Source organism: Microtus pennsylvanicus, chromosome 2 (genome assembly GCF_037038515.1).
Source record: "Microtus pennsylvanicus isolate mMicPen1 chromosome 2, mMicPen1.hap1, whole genome shotgun sequence".
In the NCBI taxonomy this organism is placed as follows: Eukaryota; Metazoa; Chordata; class Mammalia; order Rodentia; family Cricetidae; genus Microtus; species Microtus pennsylvanicus.
Genome location: NC_134580.1, coordinates 108,225,181 through 108,245,807, shown reverse-complemented (window position 1 = coordinate 108,245,807; position 20,627 = coordinate 108,225,181). Strand labels below are relative to the sequence as shown.

The following is a 20,627-nucleotide window of genomic DNA, read 5'->3' as shown; positions in this document are numbered from 1 at the left end:
ATAGTATTGGTGTTATAAAGGGCTCACTGCTAGATTTGCTTCAGAGACATTAGGCCACACAAGTAGCAAAATACCCCAAAGGTAAGTAATATGCTAACCAGGCCTGTTAGAGATACGCGAAATCTAAGTTGTGAATGTTTATTCACCAAGATTCATTTATCTCTATGCTCCAAAAGAGGACAGTCCAGGGTCACATTATTCTTTAAGTCCCCTGTCCTTTTTTCAGGAAAAACATGATTCTGCCCAGTGGGCAAGATGACCCTGGGTAACAACTACTGGACAAGAACAACACGGGTGACCCTAATAAATGATTCTGGCAATAGCTTTGCTGTGTAAATCTATCTGCCTAAGCAGCCAGACTCTCAGTCTCCTGTCCCTGTTTGTTTGAAGTGTGACCTGAAGAGATTTAAAGATGACAGAGTGTGTAAAATGACTAAGCCTGAGGTGTGTAGAAGCTAACCAAATCTTCTGTTGGGGTCGATTCTCATCTGGGCGTTAGCACCTGTCGACCAGGCACTTAAGTGAAGAGTTTTGCTTTCATGTCTAAGTGTATGGAATGGTTTCTCACTGAGAGGGCATGTTATTTCTATAACACTGTAATCCCAGCACTTGAGAGACTTAGGCAGCCTCCTGAGCTCTGCCTGGCCACGCAGCAGCAAGATTGTTTCAAGGGAATTACAACCAACATCAAGTCAAACCAAACCAAACCAACAAGTGGGCCTATGTGAAGATTCCTAGGAAATGATTTTTATCCAAGGAGCACTTAGGATTTACTAAATTAATAACCCAAGGAGCCAGGACTCTAGAAAGGTTCTCTTTTTAAGAGACGATAGACTCGTATAAGCTGAACATATACACACGAAGCCAAAATTGTCATACATGTAAAAACCATTTAAAAAGAACTCTGTTGGGTTGAATTATCCACAGACAACATTTGAGAGGTATTGCAACTAGAGTTTAGGGCAAACATCTGGACTCTGGAGGACCAGCAGGCTAGCCAGAGCCAGCCATCTAGTACACTAATTACAGCGATGGACAGTTTGAAAAGCAGATAGAAGAGATTTGTTCAATGTGAATAAATCATAGAAGAAGAAGAAGAAGAAGAAACGTGAATCCCAAGTCATCTTTGGGGTACTTACACGAGCTCCAGGTTTAAATGGAGAAGGAACTGGGGCAAAGGCCAAGAGGTGTGCGCAATTACATAGTCTCAGTTGAGGTTCCTTCCTGAGGTCATCTCAGCTCTGGTCTCATAGGGTGGTCCTTATTGCTTGAAGAGACAAAGAGGTTCTTGGGTGATGGTTTCTTCTGCTGCTTTGGGGTACAGCTTCAGCCTCGTGGATAAGGGTTTACTCTCATTGACATCCGAGGTGATGACAGGCTTAGGACAATGACTTATCTTTGTACTTTCAGCCTTGTGGTCGCAGGTGAGGCATCAATGCTTTTTTAGCAAAAGCAGCTTCTCCATGTCTGTCTCAGTGCTGCGCTTGGGAATTCACATGTCTCCTTCCACGACACCACTGGGAGGAGCCTGGAAAGTCAACAATTCTTTATGTTCTTTCAGCAAACTGACCCGTGGCTATGTAGGAGGTAATATGCTGAGTTGTGAGTCCCAGTATAACCCACCTAACAGAAATGAATATATTCTAAAAAGATACTTCAACTGTTTGATTATTAAAACAATGGATCCCAGGAATCTCATGCTGGGACAAGAAAAGCCTGGGCCAGCCAGAGCGGAAACTCTCCTCTCCAGGAGAGAGATTTACAACCTAATGAAGACAAAGGTAGTCAGGACCCACCTGGACTGGGACAGCTTAGTTCTTTCTTTCACTTAAGGACCCGCAAGATGGACTTGAGGGGGCCAGCGGATCACTTTTCTGCAATGGGGCTACGTTGAATAAATGCAATATAAATTACTTTTAAATAGAAAGTTGCCTATTTTAATTGGCTTCTTAAGGATGAGCCACTGAAGCTAGATTCTTCGAGTTTGAACTGTGACCCCAAGTTTGGTAACACAAGTGAGCCACTAAACTTGGAGGCTCCAACATAAAGTGTCATAAGGGATCTGAAATAGAATGAGAACTGTTGGGAAAGGAAGGATGGAGTTATAGACTGAATTTCCCAGAAGCAAAGCCTCCAGTGGAAAGACTCTTTGAGGCTGGCTGGCATATTAGAACTTCCGTGACCATGGACAGTGGGAACTTTGTATATGCAAAGTCGAATTATCTTTGGCTATTTTCAGCCTTCCTAATAACCATTCATTGTTCACCTCTGTGACCTAGCAAACATCTGTGTGATTATTAGTGACAAGGACAGGAGACAGGAGATGCTCAGGTAGAGGAGGAACCCTAAAGCAGCATTGCCAAGACTGGCCTTGGCCTTGCCAGAGGAATGCCAGGACAGGATTCTGATTCCCACTTTTTTCTTACTCCATCTCCTAAACAAGCACCTCCATCTGGATGCTACGGGAGATGATGTGACTGAAATTGAGAGGAGACACCTGGGTGTTGGGCCAGCTGGACTGACGGGCTCATATCCTTCCCATCCTTCCCATACCTCTGCCCGGTTTCTACCATAAGTCATTATGAAGCCACCAGAGTGGGAGCGGAGTGGTCCTCTAGTTCCCAGGACGTCCCCTTCTATGACAGAGGGGCTCTGCTTCCTTTAAGCTCCCACCTGTCCTATGAATCTATAATCAACTTCTCTCTAAAACTCACCTTCTGTGACCCAGGGGTTTCACTCTTAATTCATGAGACAAGAAACCGAAGTGTTAGTGGCCATTACGTTTTCTATGACCTGAGGTCTCCAAGACAAGTTCACAAAGAGCAGAGAAAGGTTATGTTGCAACCAAGCAAAGATGGTCCCAAATTTCTGTACCGCTAGGTAAATCTTTTCAGAATTTACAGACTTCAGCGTCCATCAACCCAAAGGCCAGGAATGTCACCATATAGCATTTGATGCCTGTTACAAAGATTTCGCCATTTTGCTATCACTCACTGTCTTAGTTATGTTTCCCCTGCTGTAAAGAAACACCGTGACCACAGCTACTCTTATTTCACTGGAGCTGCCTTATGGGTTCATAGGTTCGGTCCATTATCATGGTGGGAAGCATGGTGATGCACAGGCAGACATGGTGCTGGAGAAGGAACTGAGAGTTCTACATCTGGATCCACAGGCAGCAGGAAGAGGCTTGGCTTGAGCTTCTGAGACACCAAAGTCCACCCCTTAGTGATGCCCTTCCTCCATACTCCAACCAGGCCTCGCCTCCTAATAGTACCACTCCCTGTGAGCCTATGGAGGCCATTTTCTTTCAAAGCACCACATCCACCTACCTATCTGATGTTTCCACCAATGTGTTCTTAAAATACCTTGATTTATGACTTTCTTTGTTCTGTTACTATAAAAATTATGAAACTGCCACCACGTTGGAATATGCTATTTTGAGTAACCTAAATCTGTATTCATAGGCTACTCCACATATAGGCTACTCTAGAATAACATATCTCTTATTCCCTTTGAGGTGAGAGTTGCATTTTTGCATTGACAAGATTATCAGGAAATGATGATTTGGGATCAAGATGCCTGAGGCCTTGGGAATGACATGGAAATATAGCTGACTTATCATCTGTTACAAAGGCCAAAGTTACTTATAGGATTTGAAGGTGATGCTCTGTCTTCAAAAGAACTGCCTTGGTAGAGCCCCTGGTGAATGAGTGAAGGCCAGTCTTTTCGATGGCTTTGGTTTGTCCTTTCCTCCAGGTAGGAGGTAAAAGCCTGACTGACCAATTTTGGGTAAGCCAAAGACATCAAAAGTTTGTATTGGTATTTCATCCAAATGAGTGGGGCAGGAAGCAACAGAGTCCAGAGTTAAAGCTTAGACAAGCTAGAAGAAAAAGAAGGAAGAGGATGGAGCCATCCTCAGAAGTGTTAAAGAGGTGTGTTAAAGAAAAAACCACTGTGGCCCTCCCGTTAGCCATTAGTCTTTTGAAACAATGGTGCCCAAGGAAGCAGGAGTTCCCCCAGGAACCTCATGTTGGAAGAAGAAGAAAGTTGAAGCCTGATGCCAGCCGAAGGAGAAACTTGTCTCCCTGGAAGGGATTTTATACAGTTGATAACTCGTCAGACAACCTTTCAGAATTGACCAGAGGAGACAATGATGGGTCAGTGATGGATGGGACCACACCTTGCCCAAGGCTGCTCAGTCAGGCATAGCTCTTGCTAGGTATATTGACTGGTACTGATGAAAAATGTCAAAAAGATTTCAAGTTAGAGAACCTTTAATTTATAGAGTGATATAAATGTTAGAGTGGTCTTCCCTAGCAATCAGGGAAAGTTGAAAAGAGAAAGCGTAATAGAACTTCCCTGCATGTTGCCACTCATGAGGGAATTCAAGTTCAAACAGTTGAGTGTCAGACACAGAATACATCTTCATGAGGATGAGTTTTACTTTTGCCCATTGGGTCCTTCGGCATAAAACAATCAGTATTCAAAGAGCGCCACTCACCAGATGCAAACATGATGGAATTTTAAAATGCAGTTTTTAGTTGTTTCCATTTGATGATTTTTCAGCTACGCTCAAGCCCCGAGTGGCTTTTCTAGGCTGCTCAGGAGTTAAAAGTGGGAAGTTCTAGAAATCCAGGTTGAGATACTTTGAAAATTTATGATTTTTAAAAACTCCTTGATTGATTCCTGGACATGGTGTTTCCTACTGGCTACACACCATGGAAATGCCTCTGTGACTACCCTTCTGGCTGGACCACTGGGGTGGTGTTAGCAGCGCAAGTTATGGTTGCGAGATGAAACACTTGGAAAATGAAACAGCAAAGACAAACCAAAACCAAGCGGCAGCAAAAACAGTCCTGGGGTCGACCCAGGGGCTCTGTGAGGCATTGGTGGTCTTTGTCTTTCAGAACTGTCTCTGGAAACTTCCATTCTTCCTGAAGGAAAACGGGCTCTGCTGCCTCTCCCAGAGTCTATGGGAGAGTTTTGAATTCAACTGATGGCTGCATCTCTGATCACCAGCTCCAGGATGGCGAGACGTGGCACAGCTCCACACGCCCTGCATAGGACATCTCCTGATACTGACCACATCTGTGTGCCATTTTAATGCCTTGGGCAATCTTACCACCAGGGACTGAACTGAGCTCATTAGAAAGAACTGGAGACCTATGGTGGGAGCCCCACCCCACCCCCAGGAAGTCCAACAGGAGCCTATTAACCTGTTCTGCCTGACTATTGAACATTTTACTTGGAATGCTTCGTCATTGTCAACTGCGTTCTTAGGTGTGCCAACTAGGGTGGACATTGACCTCACATTCTCCCTCTGCCCTGGAAGGCATCAGGTCTGAGCTGTCCTAAACCAAATTGGGTAGCTCAGGCTAGAGAAAAAGAGTTCACACAAAACTCTAGGATCCTACAGTGCTTTATGGGGGAGGGGGTGGAAGTTGCTTTTATTGGACTGGTACAGGACCCTGCCTGGCAGGGAAGAACAATATGGCAGGTCCCCCGTCCACCCTGCATGGGGTCTTGGTGGTATTTTTATTTTCTAAAGATGCCTTCGCTGAGGATCAAGGAAGTGACTTTGAAGGAAACAGCCTCAGAGGCCCAATCCTGACAATTCTTAAAACTGCTCCTTGCAAGCCTGGCAGCTGACTAAAGGTAGGGACACAGCTTTATGGAAGGATCCCACCACTGCCTGAATGATAAGAGAGACCCTTATTTTTCATTTATATTAAAACATTTGTGCTGACAGTATGGTTTGTGCTAAGTACTGGGTTTGCTTCAGAGGGTCTGAAATTTTGAGCATGCTAAGCAGAGGTCTGTAGTGATATTTTATTATTTGTTATTAACAAATAAAGCTTGCCTGAAGGTCAGTGTACAAAACTAAGCCACCAGAGGCCAGGGAGTGGTGGAACACACCTTTAATCCCAGGTCTTGGGGACAGAGGCAGAGGGAGCTCTGAACTCAAAGCTACCTTGGCCTATACAAGATCCATCCAGAAATAGATCCACGTGGTGGTGGCTCATACTTTTAAGTCATATACTTTTAAACCGAGAACTAGGGAGGTGGAGACAGGAGTGATATGGCTGGGCAGAGAGAGGAATATATAAGGGAAGAGACCAGAACACACTCAAGTGTAGAGTCTGAGATTTGGTAGAGACACAGTGCAGTCTAGGCAGTCTGAGGATTGCCCCTTTGGTCTGAGCATTGGTAGAGGTAAAAGGTCTCTCTATTGGCTTACTGCTCTGTTTTTCTTTCTTTTTTTAATTAGTAAACAAATCAATTAAAACATGTAACATAAAGAGGTTAACCAGGACGACTGAAAGTTACATACGTGGAGCCATAGATGTAAGCCCAGGAGCTATGTTTTCATACTGGTAAATACATGATAAACTTCCAGATGGTGGCATGTGTCTAAGACAATGAGGCCAAGCATGGGGTGAGGTGATTTTAGGGAAACTACTCAGGGGTGGTCTTCAGTCTTGGACTGGCCCAGTGAGACTGACCTTACTCACCAGCTGGGGGCCTGGAGCATAGCCAGGAGTCCCTGTCCTTGTTAGCTTTGTGCTGCTGTGGTAAACACGATGACCAGAAGCAGCTCCGGGAAGGAAGGAGAGGGTTTGTTTGGCTTACTGGTAACTGGTTCTTCATCAAGGGAAGCCAGTGCAGAAACGCTGCTTATGGGTTTGCTTAGTTATCATTTTCTTTTCTTTTTTCTTTTTTTTTTATTGCAATGTATATATTTTTCTCCACTCTCCTCCCTTCCTCCCCGCTCCCCTTCTGCCCTCTTCCATGATCCCCACACTCTCAATTTCCTCAGGAGATCTTGTCTTTTTCTACTTCCCATGTATATTAGATCCATGCATGTCTCTCTTAGGGTCTTCTCTGTTGTCTAGGTTCTCTGGAATTGTGAATTGTGGGTTGGTTTTTCTTTGCTTTATGTCTAAAAGTCACTTATGAGTGAGTACACATTATATTCATCTTTCTAGGTCTGGGTTACCTCATTCAGTATGATGTTTTCTAGATCCATTCATTTGCCTGCTAATTTCAAGATGTGATTATTTAGCTTTAACCCCTATACCCTGTCTTTGGGTTTTTATTATTCATGCTACAGAGGTCTCTGCATGACTGACCCCAGTAAGCATACTATGGTTCCTAAACTCAGTAAGCTTCTTAGTTGGGGTTTCTATTGCTGGTGAAAAGACACCATGGCCACAGCAACTCTTATAAAGGAAAACATTTCATGGGGGCTGGCTTACAGTTTCAGAGGTTTAGTCCATTATTATCATGTCAGGAAGCGTGGCAGTGTGCAGGCAGACACAGCGCTGGAGAAGGAGCTGAGAGTTCTATATCCAGATCGGTTGATAGCAGGAAAAGAATGACACACTGGGCTCGAGCATCTGGAACCTCAAAGCTTCCTTCAACATGACCACACCAACTCCAACAAAGCCACACCTTCTATTAGTGCCACTCCCTATGGGCCTATGGGGGCCACTTTTATTCAAACTACCAAGTAAGCTTTTCTGGAATGGTGCATCCGGCTCATGGTTGCCAGAGGACTTAAGCATATTGTGTATAGCTCTACTTGATAAGATTACTGAAAGTGGCCCTGGTTTCTGCTGGACAATGTCCCATGTGCCTTTCCTCTTGGATTTTGCTTTATGTTGGAGTCCTGTAATAAAGCATAGCTGTGGCTACTATGTGTTTAGTACTCTAACACATCCTGAATCAGAGAACCCCGACACATATGGAAAGAGTTTAAAAGCCCTAGGGGGATTTATGAGCAGGGAGAAGAAATAATGAAAACAGAGCAGACGGGTCATTTGTGAGGTAGGGGGACTGAGCTAACCCACCGCAGCAGCACTACTCATTGTGAGCTCAAGAACTCACAGAATGCTCCGCGGGGCAGCCCTTCTATGTTTCTAGGCACAATACAGCTGTCCCACGAGAGAAAAACAGCTGATGTCCCTGGTGCTGTGGGGAAGCATGAGTAGAAGGGACGGAACTCCTTACAGAGGAGTAGGGTTTGAGTACCTTCGTCCAGTTTGTAGAGCTTTTGTAAGCACCCAGAAACATGCTGGACATTCAAACCCTCCCATTCTAGCTGCGTGCTTCTGCTTCTGATAAAAACTCACCATGACCTGTCACGTGCTCCAAGACTTTGATTGCCTAAAAGGGGTGGTGAAAAGGATATAGCGAAAGCCAATAGGTTTGTTGGTTTGCTTGACAGGATCTCACATAGTCCATACTGGCCTGGGATGGATGGCCTCGAAGCTCTGCTCCACCACCCACATGGCAGTTCACAACTATCTCTGACTCCAGTTACACGAACCCAACACCCTCTTCTGGCCTCCATTACACCAGCCACTCACATTGTGCACATATATACATGCAGGCAAATGCTCTTGCACATAAAACAAAAATAAATATATCTTTAATAAACATCTTTAGAAAGATGACTGTTCTCCAAGTGAACTAGTAATGTATTGCCTTCAGTGGGTGCTACCTACAGACACTGATCTTTCTGAAGGGCCCAGCCATGACAAGCTCAATAGAGGCCTGAGTTTCAGATTAGATCACCCAGGCACCACCCAGGAACGGGTCATCCAAGGGGAAAGTACCTACCGTTCCAAAGGAAATGCTTAATGTTCCAACCATTGTAGATAAGATCATCTGCCATCCCTCAGCCCAGCATACATACATCCCCTTTTCGCCAGGGCACTACTAGACAAATGTCAGACAATCAGGGGTCCTGAACCTTAAAAATCCCTCACCCCAACTTCTGCTATTATAAACTCTCCACCCCAACTTAGCTTGGGGCTCTCTGTCCCAAGTCCAAGTTCAAACTTGAATAAGAATAAAGGCTCTTTACTTTTACATACGGGACTTCGTCCCCTTGTTTTTTGGGGAAACTGCGTGATCTGGGCATAACACTTCCATTTATAGGTAAAGATGCTGTCTCAGTTTCAAGGAATCTTAAACCTGTATTCAAGGTTGGTATGTTTGCACTGATGTCAATCTCTGTTTCTTTTTGGAGATAAGATTTGGCTTTATAATTTATTCTCAGTTTCCAAGTAAAGTGTAACAGTTTTCAACTTATTAGTATTTTTTCTCTTATTTTTGATTTTACTATGGGGAAGTAGAAAGAAAATGCTCCATGGGATCAAATAGACTGAGGCAAAGCACTTAATTTTGTGGCTTATTTTAAAATGAGACAATATTTTTTTAGACTAGTCATGTTTGGTTCTACTCTAAGAGTCTGGGCTATCCAGTCTCTGGTTCCTGGCCATCCAAGCAGTGTTGAACATGGGCTTCTTCACATGGAGTGGGCCTCAAGTTAAGTCAGACATTGGTTGGTCTCTGATTAGTGAGAGTTAGCAGAACTAACTAGTTCTCTTCCACCATTTCCCCAGCACATCTTGCAAGCAGGATAGATTGTAGATCAAAGGTTTTGTGGCTGGGTTGGTGTCCATGTTTCTCAGGAGCCTTCTGAGTACCTTCCTGCACCAAAGATTAGAACATAGGGTGAAGACTCCCTTCAGGCACCAGTTAGACTTCTCCACATTCAATTATCTGTATGGATGTTGCCCTCCAATGGGGACCTACTGTCAGTTTGCAGAGAGAAACTGTATTGGCCTTGCTGGGTCTGAGTTACCTCACTAAAGATGATTTTTTTTTCTAGTTCCATCCATTATGTCTGCAACTTTCATGACAACAATGTTTTTAACAGTTGTGTAATACTCCATTGTGTAAATGTACCCACATTTTCTTTATCCATTTTTCAGTTAAGAGACATCTAGGCTGTTTTCAAATTCTGGCTATTATGAATAAAGCTGCAATGAACATAGTTGAGCAACTGTCCTTCTGATATACTGGAGTGCCCTTTGGGTATATGCTGTGGCTAGGTCTCGAGATAGATTGATTCCCTATTTTCTGAAAATTTGCCATATTGATTTCCAAAGTGGCTGTACAAGTTTTCACTCCCACCAGCAATGGAAGAGGGTTCCCCTTACTCCACATCCTCACCAGCATGGACTGTCACTTGTGTTATTGATCTTAGCCATTCTTACAGCTATAAGATGGAATCTCATTTGATTTGCATTTCCCTGATGGTTAAGGATGCTGAACATTTCTTTAAGTGTTTCTCGGCCATTTGCCATTCCGCTATTGAGAATTCTCTGCTTAGATCTGTATCCCATTTTTAATTGGATTATTTGATGTTTTTATGATACCTAGATTCTTGAATTACTTATATGTTTTGGATAATAACAATTTCTCGGATGTGGAGCTGGTGAAAGTTTTTTCTCTGCCGATTTGTCCTATTGACAGTATCCTTTGCCTTACACAATCTTTTCAGTTTCATGAGGCCCCACTTATTAATTGTTAATCTTAGTGGTTTCGGTGCTCTGGTCACAAAGTTGTCCCCTCTGCCAACGTGTTCAAGGCTATGTCAGGTTGCTTCTTAGGTCTATTTGCTTGGAATATCTTTTTTCAATTTTACCCTGAGGAACTGTCTATCCTTGATGTTGAGGTGTGTTTCTTGAATCCTGCATTCACACCCAATTTTATTAGTCTGTATCTTTTTATTGGGGATTGAGATCACTAAGATTGAGAGATATCGATAACCAATGTTGATTCCTATTAGTGTGTGGTGGTGATGGTGTGTGTATGCTTCCCTCTTTTGGTTTTGCTGGTGTGAACTTATTTACTTCCTGTGTTTTTATGGGTGTAGTTAATCCCCTTAGGTTGGAGTTGTCTTAGCATCTTCTGTAGGGCTGGATTTGTGAATAGATATTATTTAAATTTGACTTTATCATGGAATTTCTAATTCTCCATCTTTGTGAATGGAAGTTTTGTTGGGTATAGTAGTTTGTACTGGTATCTATGGTCTCTTAGAGTTTGCAAGAACTCTGTCCAGGCCCTTCTGACTTTTACAGTCTCCATTGAGAAGTCCAGTGTAATTCTAATAGATCTGTCTTTATATATTATTTGGTTTTTTTTCCTTTGCACCTTTTAATATTCTTTCTTTGTTCTGTACATTTAGTGTTTTGGTTATTATGTGGCAAGGGGACTTTCTTTTCCGGTCTAATGTATTTGGTGTTCTGTATGCTTTTCCTACCTTAATACGCATCTTCTTCTTAAGTTTAGGAACCTTTTCTTCTATGGTTTTGTTGAAAATATATTCTGGACCTTTGGGCTGGGATTCTTCTCCTCCTCCATTCATATTAATACTAGTTTTGGTCTTTTCATAGTCCCCCAGATTTCCAGGATGTTTTGTGTCAGGGATTTTTTAGACTTAACATTTTCTTTGACTGATGTATCCATTTTTTCTGTTACAGTGTTTCGCAACCTTAGGGTCAAGACCCCTTTAGGGTCAAATGATCCTTTCCCAGGGTCCCACATCAGGTGTTTAAATTACAATTCATAGCAGTAGCAAAATTACAGTTATGAAGCAAAAAAAATAATTTTATGGTTATGGGTCAACATGAGGAACTGTATTGAAGGGTCGCAGCATTAGGAAGGTTGAGACCCTCTGTTCTGTTGTATCTTCAGTGCCTGAAATCCACTCTTCAATCTCTTATACTCTGTTGGTAAAGCTTACCCCTCTCGTTTCTGTTTGAATTCCTAGATTTTCCATTTCCAGAATTTCCTCAGTTTGTGTTTTCTTTATTGCTTCTATTTCCATTTTTAGATCTTGAACCGTTTTATTTCCTTCAACTGTTTGGGTTTTTTTTTTTTTTTTGCTTTTCTTTAAAGGATTTATTCATTTTGTCTAATTGTTTGTGTTTTCTTAGCTTTCCTTAAGGGATTTATCCATTTCCTCTTTAAAGACCTCTATCATCTTCGTATAGGTGGTTTTATATGTATAAGGTCTTTTGTTTATACTTCAACTATACTGGAATATTCAGGACCTGCTGTTGTAGGATAGCTGGCCTCTACTGGAGAAATATTGCCCTGGCTGTTGTTATTAATTGTGTTTTAACACTGGCATCTAGGCACTTGGGTTTGGAATAATTACAGGTCTAGGTGCTGCTTTCTGGGAGGTCGGGACAGAATGGTCTGTGGGATCCACAGGAGGCATGGATGGGGGGAGGTGCAGTTGGGGCAACAGAGAAAGCAGAGAAGGTCTGCGGGCAGCCTGCTTTGTCTTCCGGCAGGTATGACCTGTGGTGGAGCATGGGGTGGCCACCTAAACTGGGGGCTGGAACACAGTGATAAGTGGGGGGAGGGAGGGCAGGAGGGAGGTGGTCTGTGGGATCTACAGGAAGCATGGAGAAGGGGAAGGGAGACCACAGCTGGGGTTCTGTTGCAGCCCTAGGGTCAAGCCTGCGGGGTTGAGTGTGCTGGGGGGTACAGAGAGCAGACAGAGGAGTCTGGAACTTCTGAGGTTACAGAGATGAATGAACACGTGTGGAAGCTTATGGCTTTGTGCTTAGGCATCTCCTAGAGATTCCAGAGGCGACAGCTGGGCATCATTGCCATTAAGGAGCTGAAACACAAGGAAGAAGAATCACATATCTGGGCTGCGTTTCCTCCTGGAGAGTCCCATGAAACTGGCGTGGCCGGTCTTTTGTGAAATAAGCACCAACCGTCTTTCTCTGACAGGTGACAAAAAATGCCAAAGTCAGCAACTTCCCCTGCGTTGAGGGAGCTTTGCCTACAACCAGCAGTCTCACCCAAGTGTGAGGTTTCTTTTCCACAGCAGCTTTTATGGCCCACCTGTGAGTCATTAAACCTGGAGACAGGGACTGGGAATGGCCGGATGTGTCACGGCATCTCCTGGATGAGTGCATGTGGTAAGGATAGGGGAGATTAAAAACAAGCCCTGGATTGGGTTCGGGAGGGGACAACAGAACTCACGGATGGGAATGAGAACGAACCAAGTCAAATAATTAATGTGTGGCATCATGAGCCACTATTTACAATCTATTTTCTTCTAAAGACCATGAAAACTTGGGATCAAAATGAAATGGCTAGAAAGGGAACAGATCCCAGAAGCAGAAGCAGAGGAAGGAGTCAGAGAGCCGGCTAAGCGCTCAAGGACCCTGACGCGCCTCTTCCAGTGGCGTCTGCGGAGATGCTGTAGCTGACAAGCCTCTTCCAGTGGCGTCTGTGGAGATGCTGCCCGGACTCCACAATACCTTTGCCGGGAAGCTGCCTTGCCAACTGCAGAACTTGTTTAAGCTTTTAATTGTTTTTATTTCACCACCAAAGACTGGGGAACGGGTGATGTGAGCAACGCTCATCCATGGAGGGGAATGTAAAGTCCAGAGAGGACAGCTCATGAGTAGAATATGAGTAGACGCAAAATTCCAATCCCCAGGTCTCACCTCTCTCTTCTGTAGGCTGTGACGCAGACCCTGGTCACTCATCCCATACACATAGTCCTAGACGTGGGTCTCTCTCCCCTATACCTACAGAAGTGTTCATGAGAGCTATTCTCTTTTTAATAGGATGCTAGTCTCAGAAGGAGGCTGAGGTAGTCTTTCTCCCTAAAACTTCATCTCCTAGGTTTGCATAAATTTGACATTTCACCTCCAGCCTCCTAAACACTGGTCTGGCCCAGTCTCCTTTTGGCTTTTGGCTTCTCTGGGCTTGTCCTGGGCCCATATACTATGAGAGTGGGTGGCATACTCTTGGGTTCCCCTGTTCCCTGTTTTGCTGGATCTTACTGACCCCAATGGGCCCCATCTCCATCAACTGTCCCAGAGAGGTTGATCACGCCCACTCAGGAACATCATTAAGATTTCAGAGCTGAAAGAAAAGTTTGGGGGACATTTAGTTGGCTCCTTTAATTTTGCTAATGAAAAACAGGTCTAAGAAGGCCATGCTATTCACACCAAGTTACAGAGTGAGACCAGAATTCTAATTCAGCACCCCCATTCTAAATATGGCCTTTTTGTATAAGTGTGCCATTCCCATCCCTCACCCCCCATTTAATTCAGCTGGGTTTAAAGGAAGAGTGGCCTATGGACTGCCTACCAACTATATTTTAGGATGAGAAGAGAAGAAAGGACACACAGGAAGAGAAACAAATCACAAATTCATCCGAAAGACGCTCAGAGGCAACAAGGTGAGATGTTACCCTAAGGAGTTCCTAATGCGTCTGTAATCTCAGCACGGAGGAGGCAGGGCGGGAGGGTCATCATAGTGCATTTGCTCTTTCTCAACCAACCTGGACTAAAGAGCGAGGCTGCCCCTAGGTACACAGCATGGGTGAATAGCACAGGGCAGATAGGAGTGCTTCAGAAGGATCACAGACGCCGCCTCCAAGCAGAAGTCTGAATGCCGGAAGGCTGCAAGGAGGCAGGGTCACCTCAACAGGCTCTCACCCACACCCATTCCAGTTCCCTTTTGGCTGACCTTTACCGGCTAGAAAATTTTATATTTCCCCAGACTTCCTCTAAGCTGGGGGTGGTTAGGTGACTCTTCTGACCAGTGAGACCTGTGTAGGCTGATTCTAGGGATCTTTATACGGCTTCTACCTCTTCTTTCCCCGGAAGGCGTGTGAGGCCTAGAGATATACCACTGCCACTAAAAGGGACAAAGTGAGTAGTTGGAAGGAGCCCAGATCCTGGATATAATCTAGCTTCGCATTGTTGAGCCCTGAAATTCTTGCTGAACAAGATAAATTAATCCCTATTTTGTTCAATCAGGGTAGCAATTTTTTTTTTTAATGCAGTTAAACCCAACCCTAATTGGTTCACAGACCTTGAAAAAGCCATAGGATTTCAACAAGTACAGGGAGGAAAAAAAATGGTATGAGCAAAGAAAAACTTCAGATGAGGACAATGCCAGTGTGCTCTTGGCAGAGCCAGGGGAACACTGAGGTCGATGGGAAGAAAGGCTAAAAAAGGCAGGCAGGGGTTGGTGACAAAAGGTGGGGAGTAACCTGATGAGGGCAAGTGAGATGGCCCTAAAGATGGCCTGATGACCTTAGATAGAGCCCCACAGCCCACATGGGGGAAGGAGAGAAGCGGCTCTCCAAAGCAGGTGGCCCTAAACCAAGCCCATTTTGCCTGCTGTGTGGTATTGCAATCTCCGAAGAAGCCGTGAGTTTTGAAAAAGAGTTTACAAAGTGGCCAGGGAAATCCTCAGATTCAAATCTATCTCCTAACACCAGGCTTTGCAGGTGTTTGCACAATAAAGAAATGGGAGTGTCTGAGACATGGCGAAACGTTGTTGGGAGTAAGGAAAACATCCGTGGTCTGCGCATGCGTAATTAACCTGCACCGCAATTTGTAAGGTACACGCTCGGGGCAGCAATGGCTGGAGTTTGATCTGAGTGTTTCTGACCTTCCGACGCCAATGATTACCCAGCAGGCGCCCATGAAGACCCAAGAGACCAGTAGCTGTGACCTACCTGAGCTAGACAAGGCTATCTCCACATGCCCCCAAAGAACTTCCAACAGCTGCTACTAAGTGAGCAAGCGTCAAAGGCATCATCTACTGCACGGCTAGGGAGAATGTAGAGCTTGTCTAAGGAAACAGCTCTTTGTTTGGCTGGCGTTCTTGAGACAGGGTCTTAAGATGTAGCCTCAAAGTTTCGAATCTCCAGCCTTGTCTCCTGAGAACTCAGATCGCAAGCTTGCGCCACTCTGTCCAACTGCTTTAAGCAACTTCTTCAATCAGTGATTAAAACATAGGAAGCAGGAGGCTTAGCCAAGTTTTCAAATTTCAAAAGAAAGAATGTGCCTTTTGGTTTTTAAACTTTAATTAGGGAGGAAGAATGGTCCTAGCCCTCTACAAGAGGGAAAAAATATTAATTTTGTTATGGAGACTTGGCTTCACCAAGGAGGAATTAGTGGGAGAAGTGAGCTGGCTGCTCCTGGAAGCTGAGGGTAGTTCCTACACTCTTAACCCCAGGGGCAAGGCCAGTGAACCCTAGGTGAGTGAGCCCTAGGCCGGTGAGCCTCACAGCAGCCAGCAGCAGGTGGAGCAGCTGCTGTGAGCCTGGAGCCAGAGTGGGTGGCTTCGCTCATTCTGATCTGTGGGTACACACATTACATCTCTGTTCGCATGGGCCACAGCAACCACAATACCGCAAGCTCGCTTGCATCCCGAAGGCCTGGCTTGCAGGGTGCCAATTTCCTCCCACTACCAATTACTAGGCTGGCAAACCACAGCCACCGAGCCCAGCCCTCTGGCTTCTACAGAGAGCGCTCCTTTAACTGCAGCCCTGAACAGGCCACACACATCATCCCCAAGAATGGCCAAAGATGGACGGGATAAGACAGATGTGTATAGAAATAATGCGTATGTGGTCTGAGGTTATGGATAGGGGTGCAGAGAATGAAGAATAACTCAGGCCCTGTTCCACAGCCACAAGGAAGACATCTTTGCATAGTTCCATCTGTTCATCCTTCTCTTTCTACTCACCATTGCCACCTCCTTAGGTCCAACCGACCTCAGATCAATAACATATGAGCAAAAAAAAATTATCATCTATATTGGACACATGCATATTTTCTTTCTTGTCATGCTCCCCAGAAATACAGCAAAGAACTAGCTATGTAGGACATACATTACACTGGACAATAAATTTCATCAAGACTTGATGTGATACATACAGAAGAATATGCATAGATTATTATAAGTGTATTTATTATTTATGTATTGTATGTGTACTTGTGTCTGCCATACATATGCAAGCATATGATGTATACAGGAGAATATGCATAGATTATTTTACATGTATTTATTATCTATTTATTGTGTATGTACTTGTATGCACACACATGTGCAAGTATATGAACTACGCAGTGGAATATGCATAGATTATTTTACATGTATTTATTATTGATCGTATATGTACTTGTGTGTGTATACACACGCAGGTCAGGGAACGACTTGTCAGGGTTGTGTCTGTCCTTCCATAATGTGGATTCTGGGGATCAAACTCTGGTTATCAGGCTTGGCAGCGAGAGCCTTTATCTACTGAGCCATCTTTCTGACCTTACACATGTGATTTTTATATAGGCACATAAGCATTGCAGACTTGGGCATCTGCAAATCCTGAAGCTATTTGCCAGGGACAAGCAGAGGCAGGTGTATGTGCTTCTCTGATTTAGACACTGGAAACTCGGATGAAGGGTAAGAGTGCAACAAAAAAAGAAAAATTCTGGTGTCACCTTGCTGTGTGAGAAAACAAACAAACAAACACAAACAAAGCTATGCCTTGGCTTCAGCTCCACACCCCGTAAGTACTCACTTGGCCATTGAAAGGTTTAGAGCAGAGAGACAAAAGCCTCAGCCTCTTCAGAAGTGTTCCGCTTTCCTACACAGTGGCATGACCTACAATCTCAGCACTTGGTAAGTAGAAGCAGGAGGGTAGTGAGTTCAAAGCTAGCTTAGGCTACTTGGTGAAACCCTACCCCCAAAGGGGGAAGGCCATTGTTAGGTACTTAAGGGGTACAATGCCCTGTTTTTATACATTCTTACATTGTAGAATAATTCAAAATATTAACAAGTTCATCATATCACGTAATTGCCATTCCTTGTAACAAGAACATTGGAAATCTACTTTCAGCAATTTTGAAATATATGGCACCTTGCTAACAAAAGTCATCCTTCTGTACCACAGGTTATTATAGCTTATTTATCCAGTCCGACTGAAACTTGGAGCCCTGAAAGAACATTCTGGTGTGACCTGTCCTGGGAGCCCACTTGCTGCTTCCAGGACAAGAATCCTGGCTAGGAGTATCTTCTCTGAACAGCTCATATACCAGGCTATCAAGGTGTGACCCTGTCCTGGGAGCCCACTTGGTGCTTCCAGGGCAAGAATCCTGTTGTCTCCACAGAAGAACCTCGGGACATTTTACAGGATAGATGGGTGAGCTTCTTTGATTGTTTCACGTTAAGGGTGTTAGAAAAGAAGTGGCGATGTTCTCAGAGCCATACCACAGCAAAAATGAGCACCATGCTTAGCAACAAACAGCACATCACCAAAGCAAGTCGATGTGCCAAGCTCCAGGCAAGTCCCCTAGAGGAGAGAAAGGCTAAGTTAGTGCATTTCAAAGTATCAGCTCGGGGCAGAGAGATGGCTCAGAGGTTAAGAGCGCTGACTGTTCTTCCAGAGGTCCTGAGTTCAAGTCCCAGCAACCACATGGTGGCTCACAGCTATCTATAATGAGATGTGGTGCCCTCTTCTGGCCTGCAGACATACATGCAGGGAGAACACTGTATACATAATAAATAAATAAATAAATCTTTTTTTTTAAATCAGCTATTTTTATAGACATGGCTCTGTTAGATATTAGTAACATTCTATGAGAAAATGGGCATCTGATCAACACAAAACAAAACAAACACCTTAAGACATGTTAAGTTTACAACCCATTGACCCAGAGAGGTTAGGCAGAGAGGAAGGGACTGGGGAATGGATGGATCTCCCTAGGATGGGGGGATTAGGATTGACTTTATAGATGGATTGGCGGCAGGAAGGCTGGGAATGGAAGGATTAAGTGGGGAAGGAAGGAGAAGGGAGGTGGAATTGAAGGAGAGAATACAGGGAAAGACAGCTAGAATTAAAGGGCATTTGAGTGGTGGTATAGAAACTTCCCAAAATATATGAAGGTTATCCTGATGAAGTCTCAACTATAAGGGAGATGGAGTCCCAACCGGCCATCTTTTGTCACCAAATAAAGCTGCCAATATAGGACTGGATTACATCCAATTGAGTTGTTGGCCAAAGGGGTCCCATGGAAATCACCAAATAATCCACAGTAATATATTGTATGGAAAAAATCTATTTTTAATAAAGGGGGAAAGAAATGCTAAGATTTCTCTATATCTCCCTCTTTACCATGTAGACATTTAGCCTAGGCAAAACATTGAGAACACTCTAATGAAGACATATGCTTAGCTTTGTGTGACCTGGAATTTCTCAAAGTACTTATCATGGAACTGTTTTTAGAAAACACATATAAGCATAAGTAGAGTTTATGAAACACTGATTTCAACCAAATAGTTTTTACAGTGGAGTTTTAACTTATAAACCTATGAAGAGCCACTCTAGGACCAAACAGCAGGTAAGGGAGGGTAGATGGAAGGTTGAGGCCAAGAGTCAAAAGCTATCATGATTCTGGAGCCTTCTGACCAAAAGTCCTGTGGACTTGAACACTCTCACTTTTATTCCAGCACCCTCAGGCCAGAAAGAAAAACTTGCATGCTTACAAGGTGAATCTGGCTCCAATAGCCTTTATGCATGTCTTCTGAAGTGTACTGCCGCCTGACAAATACACGACAATTTTACACCATTACAGAATTGTATTGACACAATACGAGAAATTTCAGGCACTTAAATGTTCAAATGAAAAATCCTTACATGGGAGCTCAGAAAAATATGCTGTTGTTCCTCAGATAGATTCTGGTACCCTGGCAGCTTGTTTGCAAACTCCAATTTTCATCTGGAGACAGAAGAGCCAAAACCAAAAGTCATATGATGTCACAGCCAGGGCACATCAAGGTTCTCAGCATGTGATTCGTGGAGTAGCAAGATCATAGACATAATTATCCACCAAGGGAGAACTGCCTGAGAACAGCACATCTCTGCAACAGAATACCAGGACCCCAGACTGGAATGGAACTTAGTAGAGACCTTTCATAGTGATGCCCTGTATGGAGAAAACAAAGCAGAAAAGGATAGGGGTAAGGAGAGAAGAAGACACCCAAGAAAGCACAAATAAAAGACAAAAGAGAATTTGCAGAAAAATACCTACTCATAGCCACAGTCTCGGAGTCAGGATGACAAAAGCTGAGGGAAGAACCAGCAATGGGCTGAGGAAGAAGAAAAGAGAGAGTTAGGCGGTAAGACCGCAGAACCGGGCAGCCAGCCATTATGGAGGGGCTAGTAGAAGTTACGAATAACTTCGGCAGCAGATGAGACACCAAAGTGGTTAAGTAGCACAGAGCATGCAGGGGACAGAACCCAAAGATGAGGATGGCGATGAGCTCAGGTTTAGACACGCTAGGTTTGAGGGATCTTCAGCTCTTAGCAGAGATGACCTACAGAAGTGTGAGCACAGAATTTATGATACGTAGTCCGTTACCATCCACTGCAAACTACTAGATCCTCTCTGTGCTGGACGGAGTTGAAGCAGGAGAGAAAAGCTGGGAGAACCGTGGTGACATGGGAAGGACATCTGGAAAAAGAAATGAGGCCTTTCATCTCGGGGTGTGGTGAGAAAGGCCAGGGATGCAAGAGCCCCCAACTCTGCTTCATACTTGCTTGGCCTGAAATTCTTTCTTCAGCAAAGCCATGGATCCTGGTTTTGTGTCAATGGCGGTCCCTACAAGGAAAGGGAACTCTCTGGATCGGTGCAGGGGACAGGATAGACCTGGGCCTCCACCCCTATCTATTCCTATTAGTAGTTAATACAGCAGGCCTGAGATTGCTGTCCTTAGAATGACTTAGCCGTGAAAGAATGGCCCTGGCTGCCACCTGGAAACTTGCCTGTATGGAGACGCACAGGTGAACAGTGCTGCACACCTGTATGAATGTGGCTTATGCTAAGTACCAGCTTTCCTTCTAAAATGTGAGAAATCTGAAGCCTGCCAAGGAGAAGGCATCTCCGTAACTAGCCCGATAATGTATACTGCGTACCGAGACTCCAATGAGTGTCCCTGGG

General features: G+C 44.2%; 1 long non-coding RNA gene across 1 annotated transcript; it reads right to left on the bottom strand.

The window, feature by feature from the left end:
* Positions 1-1,424: 1,424 nt before the first annotated feature.
* Positions 1,425-19,777, bottom strand: LOC142845067 (uncharacterized). The gene is made up of 3 exons (XR_012909798.1): positions 19,719-19,777; positions 19,325-19,613; positions 1,425-1,528 (listed from the first exon to the last, which is right to left on the bottom strand). It is a non-coding gene; the product is annotated as an uncharacterized LOC142845067 (long non-coding RNA).
* Between the last annotated feature and the right edge of the window lie 850 nt (positions 19,778-20,627).